This window comes from Heterodontus francisci, chromosome 23 (genome assembly GCF_036365525.1).
Source record: "Heterodontus francisci isolate sHetFra1 chromosome 23, sHetFra1.hap1, whole genome shotgun sequence".
Classification (NCBI taxonomy): Eukaryota; Metazoa; Chordata; class Chondrichthyes; order Heterodontiformes; family Heterodontidae; genus Heterodontus; species Heterodontus francisci.
The window spans coordinates 64,035,204-64,055,758 of record NC_090393.1 but is presented as its reverse complement, the minus strand read 5'-3'; positions in this window follow the sequence as shown (position 1 = coordinate 64,055,758).

Genomic DNA, 20,555 nt, shown 5'->3' with positions numbered 1-20,555 from the left:
GGGGCACTGTGTGACAGGAGAGGAGACTGAGAGCAGGGGCAGTATGTGACAGGAGAGGAGACTGAGAGTGGGGGCAGTGTGTGACAGTATAGGAGACTGAGAGCTGGGGCAGTGTGTGACTGGAGAGGAGACTGAGAGTGGGGGCAGTGTGTGACTGGAGAGGAGACTGAGAGCAGGTACAGTGTGTGACAGGATAGGAGACTGAGAGCAGGGGCATAGTGTGACAGGAGAGGACACTGAGAGCACTGACAGTCTGTGACAGGAGAGGAGACTGAGGGCAGGGACAGTTTGTGACAGGAGAGGAGACTGAGAGTGGGGGCAGTGTGTGACTTGAGAGGAGACTGAGAGCAGGGACAGTGTGTGACAGGATAGGAGACTGAGAGCAGGGACAGTGTGTGACAGGATAGGAGACTGAGAGTGGGGGCAGTGTGTGACAGGATAGGAGACTGAGCGCTGGGGCAGTGTGTGACAGGAGAGGAGACTGAGAGCAGGGACAGTGTGTGACAGGATAGGAGACTGAGAGCTGGGGCAGTGTGTGACAGGAGAGGAGACTGAGAGTGGGGGCAGTGTGTGACAGGATAGGAGACTGAGAGCTGGGACAGTGTGTGACAGGATAGGAGACTGAGAGTGGGGGCAGTGTGTGACAGGAGAGGAGACTGAGAGTGGGGGCAGTGTGTGACAGGAGAGGAGACTGAGAGCAGTGGCAGTGTGTGACAGGAGAGGAGAATTAGAGCAGGGGCAGTGTGTGACAGGATAGGGGACTGAGAGCAGGGACAGTGTGTGACAGGATAGGAGACTGAGAGCAGGGGCAGTTTGTGACAGGAGAGGAGACAGAGAGCAGTGGCAGTGTGTGACAGGAGAGGAGACTGAGAGTGAGGGCAGTGTGTGACAGGATAGGAGACTGAGAGCAGGGGCAGTTTGTGACAGGAGAGGAGACAGAGAGCAGTGGCAGTGTGTGACAGGAGAGGAGACTGAGAGTGAGGGCAGTGTGTGACAGGAGAGCAGACTGTGTGCCGGGGCAGTGTGTGACAGGAGAGGAGACTGAGAGTAGGGGCAGTGTGTGACAGGAGAGGAGACTGAGAGCAGAGACAGTGTGTGACAGGAGAGGACACTGAGAGCACGGACAGTGTGTGACAGGATAGGAGACTGAGAGCCGGGACATTATGTGACAAGATAGGAGACTGAGAGCAGGGGCAGTTTGTGACAGGAGAGGATACTGAGAGCAGGGACAGTGCGTGACAGGATAGGAGACTGAGAGCTGGGGCAGTGTGTGACAGCAGAGGACACTGAGAGCAGGTGCAGTATGTGACAGGAGAGGAGACTGAGAGCTGGGACAGTGTGTGACAGGATAGGAGACTGAGAGTGGGGGCACTGTGTGACAGGAGAGGAGACTGAGAGCAGGGGCAGTATGTGACAGGAGAGGAGACTGAGAGTGGGGGCAGTGTGTGACAGGATAGGAGACTGAGAGCTGGGGCAGTGTGTGACTGGAGAGGAGACTGAGAGTGGGGACAGTGTGTGACTGGAGAGGAGACTGAGAGCAGGTACAGTGTGTGACAGGATAGGAGACTAAGAGCAGGGGCATAGTGTGACAGGAGAGGACACTGAGAGCACGGACAGTCTGTGACAGGAGTGGAGACTGAGGGCAGGGACAGTGTGTGACAGGAGAGGAGACTGAGAGCAGGGACAGTGTGTGACAGGATAGGAGACTGTGCGCTGGGGCACTGTGTTACTGGAGAGGAGACTGAGAGCAGGGACAGTGTGTGACAGGATAGGAGACTGAGAGCAGGGACAGTGTGTGACAGGAGAGGAAACTGAGAGTGGGGGCAGTGTGTGACAGGATAGGAGACTGTGCGCTGGGGCAGTGTGTGACAGGAGAGGACACTGAGAGCAGGGACAGTGTGTGACAGGATAGGAGACTGAGAGCTGGGGCAGTGTGTGACAGGAGAGGAGACTGAGAGTGGGGGCAGTGTGTGACAGGATAGGAGACTGAGAGCTGGGACAGTGTGTGACAGGATAGGAGACTGAGAGTGGGGGCAGTGTGTGACAGGAGAGGAGACTGAGAGTGGGGGCAGTGTGTGACAGGAGAGGAGACTGAGAGCAGTGGCAGTGTGTGACAGGAGAGGAGAATGAGAGCAGGGGCAGTGTGTGACAGGATAGGGGACTGAGAGCAGGGGCAGTTTGTGACAGGAGAGGAGACTGAGAGCAGTGGCAGTGTGTGACAGGAGAGGAGACTGAGAGCAGGGACAGTGTGTGACAGGAGAGGAGACTGAGAGCAGGGGCAGTTTGTGACAGGAGAGGAGACTGAGCGCAGGGACAGTGTGTGACAGGATAGGAGACTGAGAGCAGGGGCAGTGTGTGACAGGAGAGGAGACTGAGAGCAGTGGCAGTGTGTGACAGGATAGGGGACTGAGAGCTGGGACAGTGTGTGACAGGATAGGAGACTGAGAGTGGGGGCAGTGTGTGACAGGAGAGGAGACTGAGAGTGGGGGCAGTGTGTGACAGGAGAGGAGACTGAGAGTGGGGGCAGTGTGTGACAGGAGAGGAGACTGAGAGCAGGGACAGTGTGTGACAGGAGAGGAGACTGAGAGTGGGGGCAGTGTGTGACTGGAGAGGAGACTGAGAGCAGGGACAGTGTGTGACTGGAGAGGAGACTGAGAGTGGGGGCAGTGTGTGACTGGAGAGGAGACTGAGAGCAGGGACAGTGTGTGACTGGAGAGGAGACTGAGAGTGGGGGCAGTGTGTGACTGGAGAGGAGACTGAGAGCAGGGACAGTGTGTGACTGGAGAGGAGACTGAGAGTGGGGGCAGTGTGTGACTGGAGAGGAGACTGAGAGCAGGGACAGTGTGTGACATGATAGGAGACTGAGAGCCGGGACAGTGTGTGACAGGATAGGAGACTGAGAGCAGGGGCAGTATGTGACAGGAGAGGACACTGAGAGTAGGGACAGTGTGTGACAGGAGAGGAGACTGAGAGCAGGGACAGTGTGTGACAGGATAGGAGACTGAGAGCAGGGGCAGTGTGTGACAGGAGAGGACACTGAGAGCACGGACTGTGTGTGACAGGATAGGAGACTGAGAGCTGGGGCAGTGTGTGACAGGATAGGAGACTGAGAGCTGGGGCAGTGTGTGACAGGAGAGGAGACTGAGAGTGGGGACAGTGTGTGACTGGAGAGAAGACTGAGAGCAGTGGCAGTGTGTGACAGGATAGGAGACTGAGAGCAGGCGCAGTTTGTGACAGGAGAGGAGACAGAGAGCAGTGGCAGTGTGTGACAGGAGAGGACACTGAGAGCAGGGGCAGTGTGTGACAGGATAGGAGACTGAGTGTGGGGGCAGTGTGTGACAGGAGAGGAGACTGAGAGCAGGGGCAGTGTGTGACAGGATAGGGGACTGAGAGCTGGGACAGTGTGTGACAGGATAGGGGACTGAGAGCTGGGACAGTGTGTGACAGGATAGGGGACTGAGAGTGGGGGCAGTGTGTGACAGGAGAGGAGACTGAGAGCTGGGACAGTGTGTGACAGGATAGGAGACTGAGAGTGGGGGCAGTGTGTGACAGGAGAGGAGACTGAGAGTGGGGGCAGTGTGTGACAGGAGAGGAGACTGAGAGCAGGGGCAGTGTGTGACTGGAGAGAACACTGAGAGCAGGGGCAGTGTGTGACAGGAGAGGAGACTGAGAGCAGGGACAGTGTGTGACTGGTGAGAAGACTGACAGCAGGGGCAGTGTGTGACAGGAGAGGAGACTGAGAGCAGGGACAGTGTGTGACTGGAGAGGAGACTGAGAGCAGGGGCAGTGTGTGACAGGAGAGGAGACTGAGAGCAGGGGCAGTGTGTGACAGGAGAGGAGACTGAGAGCAGGGACAGTGTGTGACTGGAGAGAAGACTGAGAGCAGGGGCAGTGTGTGACAGGAGAGGAGACTGAGAGCAGGGGCAGTATGTGACAGGAGAGGAGACTGAGAGCAGGGGCAGTGTGTGACTGGAGAGGAGACTGAGAGCAGGGGCAGTGTGTGACAGGAGAGGTGACTGAGAGCAGGGACAGTGTGTGACTGGAGAGGAGACTGAGAGCAGGGGCAGTGTGTGACAGGAGAGGAGACTGAGAGCAGGGACAGTGTGTGACAGGAGAGGAGACTGAGAGCAGGGGCAGTGTGTGACAGGAGAGGAGACTGAGAGTGGGGGCAGTGTGTGACAGGAGAGGAGACTGAGAGCAGGGACAGGGAGTGACTGGAGAGCAGACTGAGAGCAGGGACAGTGTGTGACTGGAGAGGAGACTGAGAGTGGGGGCAGTGTGTGACTGGAGTGGAGACTGAGAGCAGGGACAGTGTGTGACTGGAGAGGAGACTGAGAGTGGGGGCAGTGTGTGACTGGAGAGGAGACTGAGAGCAGGGACAGTGTGTGACATGATATGAGACTGAGAGCAGGGACAGTGTGTGACAGGATAGGAGACTGAGAGCAGGGGAAGTATGTGACAGGAGAGGACACTGAGAGCAGGGACAGTGTGTGACAGGAGAGGAGACTGAGAGCAGGGACAGTGTGTGACAGGATAGGAGACTGAGAGCAGGGGCAGTGTGTGACAGGAGAGGACACTGAGAGCACGGACTGTGTGTGACAGGATAGGAGACTGAGAGCTGGGGCAGTGTGTGACAGGATAGGAGACTGAGAGCAGGGGCAGTATGTGACAGGAGAGGACACTGAGAGCAGGGACAGTGTGTGACAGGAGAGGAGACTGAGAGCAGTGACAGTGTGTGACAGGATAGGAGACTGAGAGCAGGGGCAGTGTGTGACAGGAGAGGACACTGAGAGCACGGACTGTGTGTGACAGGATAGGAGACTGAGAGCAGTGGCAGTGTGTGACAGGATAGGAGACTGAGAGCAGGGGCAGTTTGTGACAGGAGAGGAGACAGAGAGCAGTGGCAGTGTGTGACAGGAGAGGTCACTGAGAGCAGGGGCAGTGTGTGACAGGATAGGGGACTGAGAGCTGGGACAGTGTGTGACAGGATAGGAGACTGAGAGCTGGGACAGTGTGTGACAGGATAGGGGACTGAGAGTGGGGGCAGTGTGTGACAGGAGAGGAGACTGAGAGCTGGGACAGTGTGTGACAGGATATGAGACTGGGAGCAGGGGCAGTGTGTGACAGGAGAGGACACTGAGAGCACGGACTGTGTGTGACAGGATAGGAGACTGAGAGCAGTGGCAGTGTGTGACTGGATAGGAGACTGAGAGCAGGGGCAGTTTGTGACAGGAGAGGAGACAGAGAGCAGTGGCAATGTGTGACAGGAGAGGACACTGAGAGCAGGGGCAGTGTGTGACAGGATAGGGGACTGAGAGCTGGGACAGTGTGTGACAGGATAGGACACTGAGAGCTGGGACAGTGTGTGACAGGATAGGGGACTGAGAGCTGGGACAGTGTGTGACAGGATAGGACACTGAGAGCTGGGACAGTGTGTGACAGGATAGGGGACTGAGAGTGGGGGCAGTGTGTGACAGGAGAGGAGACTGAGAGCTGGGACAGTGTGTGACAGGAGAGGAGACTGAGAGCTGGGACAGTGTGTGACAGGATAGGAGACTGAGAGTGGGGGCAGTGTGTGACAGGAGAGGAGACTGAGAGCAGGGGCAGTGTGTGACTGGAGAGAACACTGAGAGCAGGGGCAGTGTGTGACTGGAGAGAACACTGAGAGCAGGGGCAGTGTGTGACAGGAGAGGAGACTGAGAGCATGGGCAGTGTGTGACAGGAGAGGAGACTGAGAGCAGGGACAGTGTGTGACAGGAGAGGAGACTGAGAGCAGGGGCAGTGTGTGACAGGAGAGGAGACTGAGAGCAGGGGCAGTGTGTGACAGGAGAGAACACTGAGAGCAGGGGCAGTGTGTGACAGGAGAGGAGACTGAGAGCAGGGGCAGTGTGTGACTGGAGAGAACACTGAGAGCAGGGGCAGTGTGTGACAGGAGAGGAGACTGAGAGCATGGGCAGTGTGTGACAGGAGAGGAGACTGAGAGCAGGGGCAGTGTGTGACTGGAGAGAACACTGAGAGCAGGGGCAGTGTGTGACAGGAGAGGAGACTGAGAGCAGGGACAGTGTGTGACAGGAGAGGAGACTGAGAGCAGGGGCAGTGTGTGACAGGAGAGGAGACTGAGAGCAGGGGCAGTGTGTGACAGGAGAGGAGACTGAGAGCATGGGCAGTGTGTGACAGGAGAGGAGACTGAGAGCAGGGGCAGTGTGTGACTGGAGAGAACACTGAGAGCAGGGGCAGTGTGTGACAGGAGAGGAGACTGAGAGCAGGGGCAGTGTGTGACAGGAGAGGAGACTGAGAGCAGGGACAGTGTGTGACAGGAGAGGAGACTGAGAGCATGGGCAGTGTGTGACAGGAGAGGAGACTGAGAGCAGGGGCAGTGTGTGACTGGAGAGAACACTGAGAGCAGGGGCAGTGTGTGACAGGAGAGGAGACTGAGAGCAGGGGCAGTGTGTGACAGGAGAGGAGACTGAGAGCAGGGACAGTGTGTGACAGGAGAGGAGACTGAGAGTGGGGACAGTGTGTGACTGGAGAGAAGACTGAGAGCAGTGGCAGTGTGTGACAGGATAGGAGACTGAGAGCAGGGGCAGTTTGTGACAGGAGAGGAGACAGAGAGCAGTGGCAGTGTGTGACAGGAGAGGTCACTGAGAGCAGGGGCAGTGTGTGACAGGATAGGGGACTGAGAGCTGGGACAGTGTGTGACAGGATAGGAGACTGAGAGCTGGGACAGTGTGTGACAGGATAGGGGACTGAGAGTGGGGGCAGTGTGTGACAGGAGAGGAGACTGAGAGCTGGGACAGTGTGTGACAGGATATGAGACTGGGAGCAGGGGCAGTGTGTGACAGGAGAGGACACTGAGAGCACGGACTGTGTGTGACAGGATAGGAGACTGAGAGCAGTGGCAGTGTGTGACTGGATAGGAGACTGAGAGCAGGGGCAGTTTGTGACAGGAGAGGAGACAGAGAGCAGTGGCAATGTGTGACAGGAGAGGACACTGAGAGCAGGGGCAGTGTGTGACAGGATAGGGGACTGAGAGCTGGGACAGTGTGTGACAGGATAGGACACTGAGAGCTGGGACAGTGTGTGACAGGATAGGGGACTGAGAGCTGGGACAGTGTGTGACAGGATAGGACACTGAGAGCTGGGACAGTGTGTGACAGGATAGGGGACTGAGAGTGGGGGCAGTGTGTGACAGGAGAGGAGACTGAGAGCTGGGACAGTGTGTGACAGGAGAGGAGACTGAGAGCTGGGACAGTGTGTGACAGGATAGGAGACTGAGAGTGGGGGCAGTGTGTGACAGGAGAGGAGACTGAGAGCAGGGGCAGTGTGTGACTGGAGAGAACACTGAGAGCAGGGGCAGTGTGTGACAGGAGAGAACACTGAGAGCAGGGGCAGTGTGTGACAGGAGAGGAGACTGAGAGCAGGGGCAGTGTGTGACTGGAGAGAACACTGAGAGCAGGGGCAGTGTGTGACAGGAGAGGAGACTGAGAGCATGGGCAGTGTGTGACAGGATAGGAGACTGAGAGCAGGGGCAGTGTGTGACAGGAGAGGACACTGAGAGCACGGACTGTGTGTGACAGGATAGGAGACTGAGAGCTGGGGCAGTGTGTGACAGGATAGGAGACTGAGAGCTGGGGCAGTGTGTGACAGGAGAGGAGACTGAGAGTGGGGACAGTGTGTGACTGGAGAGAAGACTGAGAGCAGTGGCAGTGTGTGACAGGATAGGAGACTGAGAGCAGGGGCAGTTTGTGACAGGAGAGGAGACAGAGAGCAGTGGCAGTGTGTGACAGGAGAGGACACTGAGAGCAGGGGCAGTGTGTGACAGGATAGGGGACTGAGAGCTGGGACAGTGTGTGACAGGATAGGAGACTGAGAGCTGGGACAGTGTGTGACAGGATAGGGGACTGAGAGTGGGGGCAGTGTGTGACAGGAGAGGAGACTGAGAGCTGGGACAGTGTGTGACAGGATAGGAGACTGAGAGTGGGGGCAGTGTGTGACAGGAGAGGACACTGAGAGCAGCGGCAGTGTGTGACAGGATAGGGGACTGAGAGCTGGGACAGTGTGTGACAGTATAGGGGACTGAGAGCTGGGACAGTGTGTGACAGGATAGGGGACTGAGAGTGGGGGCAGTGTGTGACAGGAGAGGAGACTGAGAGCTGGGACAGTGTGTGACAGGATAGGAGACTGAGAGTGGGGGCAGTGTGTGACAGGAGAGGAGACTGAGAGTGGGGGCAGTGTGTGACAGGAGAGGAGACTGAGAGCAGGGGCAGTGTGTGACTGGAGAGAACACTGAGAGCAGGGGCAGTGTGTGACAGGAGAGGAGACTGAGAGCAGGGTCAGTGTGTGACTGGAGAGGAGACTGTGAGGTCTGTTACCGCTGATGTTGAGGCAGTAATCTCTTTGTACTTCCAGTTGTCATGACATTGGATTGAGTTTTCTGTGGTTTTATCAAGACCTCCCATCAATTATCTCCTGCCTGCTCTGATTGAAACCAGCTCTGCAGACGGATTGGGGACATACATGAGCAATGGATCATCAGCAACAACACACTTTTACAAGTTACATCTGGCTTGTGCTTACACAGAGACTGCATTGTATTGCATTCCAGTCTTGTTGGCCTAGACAGAAATCTCAATCCTTGCCAATACATCCAGCTTCCGAATGCCCCGAAATTCTCATTTTGAAGTGAAATGCAGAATGAGTTGCAGATTAATTGAAGAAAGCATTTGTCTCTACTTGCTCCGAGCGAGGACTTCATATAAGCCTTGTTCTAACCTGTTCTATCTTTGTTCAAACTATCTATTAACTATAATATAAAGGAGTATTTGGGAATCTGCTCCACTGGTTTGACTTTTATAGTGTTGTTGAAGCCCTGATATATGGATAATGAGTGTTTTACCAATTTTAATCGTCTACTTTCTCCTTCCCTATACGGCTATACTTTACTGCTTTGGATCTTTCTGTCCAGTTTTGTCTCTCTCCCTTTGAAGGGTTGGCTTCCTGGCTGGGTTCCTGTTGCAAGGGCAATGCCAGCTCTGTGGCACCTCACCCAAGTGACCAGTCTTCACAGTGTGCCCCTTGACATGGAATGTTGGATGGGTTGGAGGGTGGAGTTTGATGATCAAGAGGACAGCACAGTCTTCACTTGGGCTCCACAGGAATTTCAGACAGTAATTTGGAGCTGGAAACCTATTGATCTTCTCTCCCCAATTCCACCAGCCGTGAAATCGATTGTAGCCTCATCAACATTTACCAGTTTCACACCTTTTCAAGAATATTCTACTTTTCTATTCTCCAAAGTGAATAACCTCACACGTCCCATTATATTCCACCTGCCTCCTTGTTGCCCACTCATTTCACCTGCCTATATCTCTTTGCTGCCTCGTTGTGTCCTCACAGCTTTACATTCCCACCTAGCTTTTTTTTTTGTATCATCAGCAAAGTTGGATACATTATTCTCAGCCTCTTCATCTGAGTCATTAATATAGATTGTGAATAGCTCAGGCCACAGCACTGATCATTGCGACACTCCACTATTCACTGCCTGCCAATTTGAAAATGCCCCATTTATTCACACTTTGCTTCCTGTCTGTTACCCAATCCTCTATCCATGCTAATATATTACCCCCAACTCCATGAGCCCTTATTATGTGTCTTAACCTTTTATGTGGCATCTTATTAAATGCCTTTTGGAAATTTAAGTATACTACATCTACTGATTCCCCTTTATCTACCCTACTAGTTACATCCTCAAAAAACTCAAATATATCAAATACCACTTCCCTTTCAGAAAATGATGTTGACTCTGTCTGATCATACTCTGATTTTCTGTGTGCATTATTAATACTTCCTTAATAATAGACTCAAGCACTTTCCCAATGACTGATGTCAGTGTAACTAGTCTGTAGTTCCCTGTTTTCTCTCTCCCTCCTTTCTTGAATAGTAGTTACATTTGCTAACTTCCAATCCACTGGGACTGTTCTAGAATCTGGAGAATTTTGGGAAATGATAACCAGCACTATCTCTGCAGCTAGCTCTCGAACCTGAGCATGTAGGCCATCAGATCCTGGGGATTTGTCAGCTTTGAGTCCCTTAAGTTTCTCCAATATTTTTTCTCTGCCAATGTTAATTACTTTACGTTCTTCACTCTTAATAGCCTCTTGGTTACCCTCTATTCTGGTATGTAATTTGTGTCTTCTACTGTGAAGACAGATACAAAATGTCTCTGCCATTTCCTCATTCCCCCTGAGAATTTCTTCTGTCTCTACCTCTCTTTGTTGTGTACTTTTCAAAGCTCTTATAATCTGTTTTTATATTCATGGCTAGTTTACCCTCAATCTATTTTTTTCCCTTTTTATCTATTTTTCTGTCCCTCCAATTTGAGTACATATGGATTATCATCACTGACTGGTGATCACAGGGCCTTGGGCTGGAGTTGGTGATTGTGGGGAAGGGTTGGGATCACGGACGGGAGGGGGGGCTGTTGGCCGATGATCAAGGGGCGGGGAGTGGGGCGGTCGGTGTTCACGGGGGATGTCTATTGTGGGAAAGAAAGTCTGTAAGCATGCGGGGGTTGGGGGAGTGATTGCTGAGAGGCAGCGGTCCGACATCTCTCAGCCAACAAACAGCACAGGAAAAGCACTTACCTCTTCCACACAGCCGCGCGCACCTTCCTTTAGCTGCTGGCTTTCTCAAGGCCCAGGGAACCAGGCTATCTAGTGCTAAAGCTGAGGCATGCAGCCTTATTAAAATATTTAAGGAAGCCACCCACTTCCTGGGAGTGGGTTGGTCACCTGCACCCTCTCACACCTCTGTTAAAGCCAGAAGTTGTTCTGATGAAAAGTCACTGACCTGAAACGTTAACTCTGCTTCTTTCTCTGCTGCCAGACCTGCTGAGTATTTCCAGCGTTTCTTGTTTTTATTTCAGATTTCCAGCATCTGCAGTATTTTGCTTTTATTATCCATCTTTATTCTGTTTGGCTGGGTGTGCGGCCCTAGCCACTAGAGGGAGCTAAAATACATAGACTCACATCAAGTCACACATGGGGGGCAAATTTTACAGCACCCCCGACGTCGGGGGTCGTGGCAGAGGGCCCCAGAAAATGCCTCCAGCAGAGGCCTGCCATGGGCCTCGACACCGGGAAGGCCCGTCCCAATATTGCCTCGTGGTGGAACCACCCCTCACCCCACCTGCCCCCGCCGCTGCTTGCGACGGGAGCCAAATTTAAATATGTAAATTGATTTAAATGAATGAATAAATTACCTTCTCGCCCCCTCTGTCTGTCCTGGTGCGATATTGGTGCCGGTGGCCGGCAGGCCCCTGCCTTCGCATCCCCATCCAGGGATCCGAGACAGAACACTGGTGGGGAGGGGGGAGCAGGTAAGTTTTTTAGTGCGGGAGGTGGGGGAGAGGGGTCGAAGTCATTTCATTGGTGTAGGGGATGGTGGGAAGGGATAAAGTGTAAAGTTTATGACCTTTTTCGGGAGGGAAGGTCAAGTGCACAAGGTAAGTGTTTTGGTGGGGGAGAGGGCAGGTAATTAATTCAATGGTTATTGGGGGGTGTGGTGGGAGAGTGTCAGGATCAATTTATTTAATTTTTTAAAATCAATATATCTTTTAAATATTTAAATTGAACAGTAGGGCTCAAGGCCCTTTAAAAATGGCGTCAGCTCCTACACAAAGGCAGTTAACACCATTATCAGGGACGGACAGACCACTCTTTCCACGTCGTCGGGTTGGACAGGCCACCCCAGCTATTTATATGAACCACAGCATATCTCCACGCGTGTGGCCTGCGTGAACATGCCACCAATGCTTTCGGCTGCGGGAGTATAAATTTCGGCCCAGCATCTGAAGGCACAGCACTGCAAACAAGTCATGTTCTACTCTCATACCACAACACCTGTGACTTTAACAGGGTGAATGAGCTCTCACAGTTATTTTAACAGAGGAATTGGCCCCGATATTAACTTGGAGACACACTGGGAGTGGGCAGGAGGAGTCCATTTTTGCCTGCAAAGTCTGGCAGAAAGTTCAGTCCTTTTTTAACACGGCCACCTCATAGATCTGTACTTTCCTTCATTGCAGGAGAAGAAAGCACAGTTCACTCAGTGGAGGGAGAGGAGCGGAGCCGGTCCTCCACAGATCACTCAGTGGACAATGCAAAAGAGGATGCGTTGGACAGCAATAGAGTTTAGGTGTGCCTGGCCATCAGAGACGGGGAAATAGGAACCTCCAGGCTACCCGGTGGCACAAGTAAATATCAGACAGCCACATGTCATACAAAGCACTGTCATGTTGACTTGGTTTCACTAACAAATGAAATATGAAGAGCTTGGGGAGTTTGGCGTGCTGCAGGAAAAGGTCATTATAGCAGCTCCCTGGGAATCCTGTGCACACCAGCTGTACACTGATGGATTGGAAGCTCACGGTTGAACTGGGGGTGCCTGGATTTATCATGTTTGTTTAACCCAGTTGATGCTGCCCTGCAGCTTGGGAAGCCAGCCAGAGTTACAAACCCGAGCTCGTTCTGACTGGCGTCACTGCAGGCAAAGTTTGGTGGCATTTAATCCAATTGATTTCTCCAATACCTTTTTTTTACTAATGTTAATTACTTTAAGTTCCTCACTCTGTTCCAGAGACTTGAGCACAAAACTGACAAGGCTGACACTGCAGTGCAGTACTGAGGGAGTGCTGCACTCTCAGAGGTATTGCCTTTTGTATGAGATGTTAAAATGAAGCCCTTTCTGCTCTCAGGTGGACATAAATGATCCCATGGTGCTATTTTGAGGAAGAGCAGGGGAGCTCCCCCACACAGGCCCTCCTACGTCCTATTCATATTTATCCATCAATCGACATTAATAAAACAGATTATCTGGTCATTATCACATTGCTGTTTGTGGGACCTTGCTGTGTGCAAATTGCTTATCACATTTTCTACATTAAAACAGTGACCACGTGTCAAAAAGAATTTCATTGTCTGTAAAGCACTTTAGGATGTCCTGAAGTCATGAAACGTGCTATACAAATACAAGTCTGTCTGTCCCTCTTTCTTCCTGTCTCTATTTGTGCCATTAATTCATCTATCTTGTGATGAATATTTTGTATATTCAGATATAATGCTATTAATTGTAACTTTTTACTATTTTCCTCTGATCTGGTCTGAAATGTTAATGCCCTATTACTGTTCATAAACATTGTCCCTTCCTGGCCCAATATTCTTAATTTTACCCAAATTGCTATTCTGCTCTACTACCTTGACTTTTCTTAACTTATAAATTTACTCATACCTGAACCCTCCCCCCCGCCCCCCCCCCCCCCCACCCCGCTCATTCATTTAAAGCCCTATTTACTGCACCAGTTGTTCAATTTGCCAGGACACTGGTACCAGACCAGTTTAAGGGGAGCCTGTCTTAACAGAACAGCTCCCTCTTTCCCCAGTGGCCCATGCATTGAAAGCCCCATTTTCAGCCAAGCATCTAAACCTTTAATCTGTTTGTCCCTTTGCTGATTTCCTGTTCGGATATATCAAGGAAACTCATCCTCTGCCAACACATCCTGTTAGGTGCTGCTCTCCTTCTGGTCCTCTCTCTGCAGCTCCCCTCTGCTCCTCCCCCTCTCTGCTCCCCCTCTCTGTTGCTCCCTCTCTCTGCTCCCTCTCTCTGCTGCTCCCCCTCTCTGCCGCTCCCTCTCTCTGCTGCTCCCTCTCTGCTCCCCCTCTCTCTGCTTCCCCTCTCTGTTGCTTCCTCTCTGCTGTTTCCCCTCTCTGCTGCTCCCCCTCTCCACTACTCCCCTCTCTGCTCCTCACGGTGAGTATAAATATAATGTAAATGTAAAAAAATAGTTAATGTTTAGTCAGCCAAAGACTCAGAGACCTCTGACTATGTTACCAACAGAATGCAATATCGGACCTCAACATACAATATGGTGATCAGCAGCGGGGGCTGTACAACTTAGTAAATGGTGAACACACCCAGAAGATTGGAGAAGACTAACCCGGTAAGAGAATTGCCAAATGACTGCAGATCTTTTTTTTTTTTCGTTGCGCAGCTTTTCCAGGAGCACAGGCATTGCGAGCGAGGAGTGAACAGCTGGGAAGTCAATTTCATCGGGAGTTTCGGTCGAGCAGGGATTGCTGGGTAAGTGGAAACCTATATATTTGGGCTGTGTAAATTCTCTTACCTTTTCGTTGTGCAGCTTTTCCAGGAGCACAGGCATTGCGAGCGAGGAGTGAACAGCTGGGAAGTCAATTTCATCGGGGGTTTCGGTAGAGCAGGGACTGCTGGGTAAGTAGAAACCTATATATTTGGGCTGTTTCTGAACCCGAGACACTACTCTTGTAGTGTCTCCCACCCGCCCTCCTCCTCTTACCAAAAAAAAAGGACTCGGTTGTGTGTAGGTAAGGTAAGGCTTTTTCTATTCCTCTTCTTGTTTTATCGTGTGATTGGTTAAAAACTTGGGAATTTAGAATAGTGGGAATGGAGGTTAAGGCAGTTGAATGTTCCTCCTGCAGAATGTGGGAGGTAAGGGTCGCCAAGGGTGTCCCTGCTGACTGCATCTGCGGGAAGTGCACCCAGCTCCAGCTCCTCGAGGACCGCGTTAGGGAACTGGAGCTGGAGCTGGAGGAACGTCGGATCATTCGGGAGGCGGAGGGGATTATTGAGAGGAGTTATCGGGAGGCAGTCACACCTCAGGTAAAAGAAGAAGGTAGATGGGTTACCGTCAGGGGAAGGAGAGGGAACCAGCAGGCAGTGCAGGGATCCCCTGTGGCCGTTTCTCTCAACAACAGGTAGACCGTTTTGGATACTGTTGGGGGAGACGACTTACCAGGGGTAGGCAATGGGATACAGGTCTCTGGCGCAGAGTCTGTCCCTGTTGCTCAGAAGGGAAGGGGTAAGAGGAGCAGAGCATTAGTCATTGGGGACTCCACAGTTAGGGGAACAGATAGGAGGTTTTGTGGGAACGAGAGAGACTCACGGTTGGTGTGTTGCCTCCCAGGTGCCAGGGTACGTGATGTCTCAGATCGTGTTTTTGGGATCCTCAAGTGGGAGGGGGAGCAGCCCCAAGTCGTGGTACACATAGGCACCAACGACATAGGTAGGAAGACAGATGGGGATTTAAGGCAGAAATTCAGGGAGCTAGGGTGGAAGCTTAGAGCGAGAACAAACAGAGTTGTTATCTCTGGGTTGTCGCCCGTGCCACGTGCTAGCGAAGTGAGGAATGGGGAGAGAGAGGAGTTGAACACGTGGCTGCAGGGATGGTGTAGGAGGGAGGGTTTTGGTTTCCTGGATAATTGGGGCTCTTTCTGGGGTAGGTGGGACCTCTACAAACAGGATGGTCTTCACCTGAACCAGAGGGGTACCAATATCCTGGGGGGGAGATTTGCTAGTGCTCTTCGGGGGGGGTTTAAACTAAATCAGCAGGGGGATGGGAACCTAAATTGTAGTTCCAGTGTGCAGGATGTTGAGAGTAGTGAGGTCAGGGATAAGGTTATAAGGACACAAGAGGGCACTGGCAAGCAAGAGCTTGGTTTAAAATGTGTCTACTTCAACGCCAGGAGCATCCGGAATAAGGTGGGTGAGCTTGCAGCATGGGTTGGTACCTGGGATCTCGATGTTGTGGCCATTTCAGAGACTTGGGTAGAGCAGGGACAGGAATGGATGTTGCGGGTTCCGGGATTTAGATGTTTCAGTAAGAACAGAGAAGATGGTAAAAGAGGGGGGGGGTGTGGCATTGTTAATCAAGGAAAGTATTACAGCGGCAGAAAGGACGTTTGAGGACTCGTCTACTGAGGTAGTCTGGGCCGAGGTTAGAAACAGGAGAGGTGAGGTCACCCTGTTGGGAGTTTTCTATAGACCTCCAAATAGTTCCAGAGATGTAGAGGAAAGGATAGCAAAGATGATTCTTGACAGGAGCGAGAGTAACAGGGTAGTGGTTATGGGGGACTTTAACTTTCCAAATATTGACTGGAAATACTATAGTTCGAGTACTTTAGATGGGTCTGTTTTTGTCCAGTGTGTGCAGGAGGGTTTTCTGACACAGTATGTAGACAGGCCAACCAGGGGCGATGCCACATTGGATTTGGTACTGGGTAATGAACCCGGCCAGGTGTTAGATTTAGATGTAGGTGAGCACTTTGGTGATAGTGATCACAATTCGGTTAGGTTTACCTTAGCGATGGGCAGGGACAGGCATATACAGCAGGGCAAGAATTATAGCTGGGGGAAAGGAAATTATGATGCGATTAGGCAAGATTTAGGATGCGTAGGATGGGGAAGGAAACTGCAGGGGATGGGCACAATCGAAATGTGGAGCTTATTCAAGGAGCAGCTACTGCGTGTCCTTGATAAGTATGTACCTGTCAGGCAGGGAGGAAGTTGTCGAGCGAGGGAGCCGTGGTTTACTAAAGAAGTTGAAGAGCTTGTCAAGAGGAAGAAGAAGGCTTATGTTAGGATGAGACGTGAAGGCTCAGTTAGGGCGCTTGAGAGTTACAAGCTAGCCAGGAAGGATCTAAAGGGAGAGATAAGAAGAGCAAGGAGAGGACACGAGAAGTCATTGGCGGATAGGATCAAAGAAAATCCTAAGGCTTTCTATAGGTATATCAGGAATAAAAGAATGACTAGAGATAGGTTAGGGCCAATCAAGGATAGTAGTGGGAAGTTGTGTGTGGAATCGGAGGAGATAGGGGGAGTGTTAAATGAATATTTTTCGTCAGTATTTACAGTGGAGAAAGAAAATGTTGTCGAGGAGAATACTGAGATACAGACTACTAGGCTGGATGGGATTGAGGTTCACAAGGAGGAGGTGTTAGCAATTTTGGAAAGTGTGAAAATAGATAAGTCCCCTGGGCCAGATGGGATTTATCCTAGGATTCTCTGGGAAGCCAGGGAGGAGATTGCAGAGCCTTTGTACTTGATTTTTATGTCGTCATTGTCGACAGGAATAGTGCCGGAAGACTGGAGGATAGCAAATGTTGTCCCCTTGTTCAAGAAGGGGAGTAGAGACAGCCCTGGTAATTATAGACCTGTGAGCCTTACTTCGGTTGTGGGTAAAATGTTGGAAAAGGTTATAAGAGATAGGATTTATAATCATCTTGAAAAGAATAAGTTCATTAGAGATAGTCAGCACGGTTTTGTGAAGGGTAGGTCGTGCATCACAAACCTTATTGAGTTTTTTGACAAGGTGACCAAGCAGGTGGATGAGGGTAAAGCCGTGGATGTGGTCTATATGGATTTCAGTAAGGCGTTTGATAAAGTTCCCCACGGTAGGCTATTGCAGAAAATACAGAAGTATGGGATTGAAGGTGAATTAGTGCTTTGGATCAGAAATTGGCTAGCTGAAAGAAGACAGAGGGTGGTGGTTGATGGTAAATGTTCATCCTGGAGTATAGTTTCTAGTGGTGTACCGCAAGGATCTGTTTTGGGGCCACTGCTGTTTGTCATTTTTATAAATGACCTGGATGAGGGTGTAGAAGGGTGGGTTAGTAAATTTGCGGATGACACGAAGTTCGGTGGAGTTGTGGATAGTGCCGAAGGATGTTGTAGGTTACAGAGGGACATAGATAGGCTGCAGAGATGGGCTGAGAGATGGCAAATGGAGTTTAATGCGGAAAAGTGTGAGGTGATTCACTTCGGAAGGAGTAACAGGATTGCAGAATACTGGGCTAATGGGAAGATTCTTGGTAGTGTAGATGAGCAGAGAGATCTTGGTGTCCAGGTCCATAAATCCCTGAAAGTTGCCACCCAGGTTAATAGAGCTGTTAAGAAGGCATATGGTGTGTTAGCTTTTATTAGTAGGGGGATCGAGTTTAGGAGCCACGAGGTCATGCTGCAGCTGTACAGAACTCTGGTGCGGCCGCACCTGGAGTATTGCGTGCAGTTCTGGTCACCGCATTATAGGAAGGATGTGGAAGCTTTGGAAAAGGTGCAGAGGAGATTTACTAGGATGTTGCCTGGTATGGAGGGAAGGTCTTACGAGGAAAGGCTGAGAGACTTGAGGTTGTTTTCGTTAGAGAGAAGGAGGAGAAGAGGTGACTTAATAGAGACATATAAGATAATCAGAGGGTTGGACAGGGTGGATAGTGAGAGCCTTTTTCCTCGGATGGTGATGGCAAACACGAGGGGACATAGCTTTAAGTTGAGGGTGATATATATAGGACAGATGTTAGAGGTAGTTTCTTTACTCAGACAGTAGTAGGGGCGTGGAACGCCCTGCCTGCAACAGTAGTAGACTCGCCAACTTTAAGGGCATTTAAGTGGTCATTGGATAGACATATGGATGAAAATGGAATAGTGTAGGTCAGATGGTTTCACAGGTCAGCGCAACATCGAGGGCTGAAGGGCCTGTACTGCGCTGTAATGTTCTATGTTCTATGTTCTAGGCTAGGAAGAGCTCCAGAACTGCCCCGTAGGTGACAAAAGGCATGGTGAGTTGGTGAGTAAGCCGCACAGGCATTCAGGCCACACCACAGAAGCGTGGTGGTCTGTGAGAACAAGCCAGGTGCAACAATCGGGCTGCGAGTTTTAGAACTGAGTGATGGTCAGGCAACGGGGAAAAACTTTGTAGAAAGGTACGTTATTTAAAATAGTGCACTGGGCAGGTGAGAAGGGAAGCTGTGAAAATGACAGTCGATCCCTGGTTAGGGCATGTCTGGAGTCAATGGCCATTAACCAAGCATGCCAAGGATGGAAAGTGTGGGAAAAACACAAAAAGAGTGGGAAACTTCAAAAAGTACAGGAACACCATGAAAAGAGCAGGAAACCTCCAGCTACTGCAAGAACAGTCCCATTAAGGAAAAGATCAAATAAAATAAGAAGGAAATAGCCAAAAGAGTTAAGCACAGGATGGATTCAAAATATAAAATGCCAGAAAATGCAGATCAAAACTGGCCAATCTGGAGAAAAAGATTTTTCAGATTCAGAATAGCTTCACAATTGCTCACTAAACCTAAAGTGGAGCAAGTAAATACTTTACTGCACTCCCTCGGTGAAATAGCTGAAGATGTGATCGTGAGACAAGGGGCTGAATTTTACCAGCCCCTCGACGCCAGGGCCCGCCGCATATTACTGGCGGTGGGGGGACCTCGGCATGCCCTCCCCGCCGCTCGGCAGCGGCATCCCAATTACCATATTCTAAACGATACTTACCTCTGCCGATTATGCAGCCCACCGCCTCTTGCTGCACACTTCTGGATTTTACTTTGAACAGGAGGCTGTCACGTGGCATCCCGTTCCCGAACAGAAAAGCCGACGGGTCATCAGAGGCAGAAGGTTTCGCTACGGAAGGTAAGTTCTGATACTCAGGGGTCTCACTCTGCATACTGGAAGGAGAGGAGGGGTGGGATATTCAGGGGTCTCACTCTGTATACTGGAAGGAGAGGAGGGGTGGGATATTCAGGGGTCTCACTCTGCATACTGGAAGGAGAGGAGGGGTGGGATATTCAGGGGTCTCACTCTGTATACTGGAAGGAGAGGAGGGGTGGGATATTCAGGGGTCTCACTCTGCATACTGGAAGGAGAGGAGAGGTGGGATATTCAGGGGTCTCACTCTGCATACTGGAAGGAGAGGAGGGGTGGGATATTCAGGGGTCTCACTCTGCATACTGGAAGGAGAGGAGGGGTGGGATATTCAGGGGTCTCACTCTGCATACTGGAAGGGAGGAGGGGTGGGATATTCAGGGGTCTCACTCTGCATACTGGAAGGAGAGGAGGGGTGGGATATTCAGGGGTCTCACTCTGCATACTGGAAGGAGAGGAGGGGTGGGATATTCAGGGGTCTCACTCTGCATACTGGAAGGAGAGGAGGGGTGGGATATTCAGGGGTCTCACTCTGCATACTGGAAGGAGAGGAGGGGTGGGATATTCAGGGGTCTCACTCTGCATACTGGAAGGGAGGAGGGGTGGGATATTCAGGGGTCTCACTCTGCATACTGGAAGGAGAGGAGGGGTGGGATATTCAGGGGTCTCACTCTGTATACTGGAAGGAGAGGAGGGGTGGGATATTCAGGGGTCTCACTCTGCATACTGGAAGGAGAGGAGAGGTGGGATATTCAGGGGTCTCACTCTGCATACTGGAAGGAGAGGAGGGGTGGGATATTCAGGGGTCTCACTCTGCATACTGGAAGGAGAGGAGGGGTGGGATATTCAGGGGTCTCACTCTGCATACTGGAAGGAGAGGAGGGGTGGGATATTCAGGGGTCTCACTCTGCATACTGGAAGGAGAGGAGGGGTGGGATATTCAGGGGTCTCACTCTGCATACTGGAAGGGAGGAGGGGTGGGATATTCAGGGGTCTCACTCTGCATACTGGAAGGAGAGGAGGGGTGGGATATTCAGGGGTCTCACTCTGCATACTGGAAGGAGAGGAGGGGTGGGATATTCAGGGGTCTCACTCTGCATACTGGAAGGAGAGGAGGGGTGGGATATTCAGGGGTCTCACTCTGCATACTGGAAGGAGAGGAGGGGTGGGATATTCAGGGGTCTCACTCTGCATACTGGAAGGGAGGAGGGGTGGGATATTCAGGGGTCTCACTCTGCATACTGGAAGGAGAGGAGGGGTGG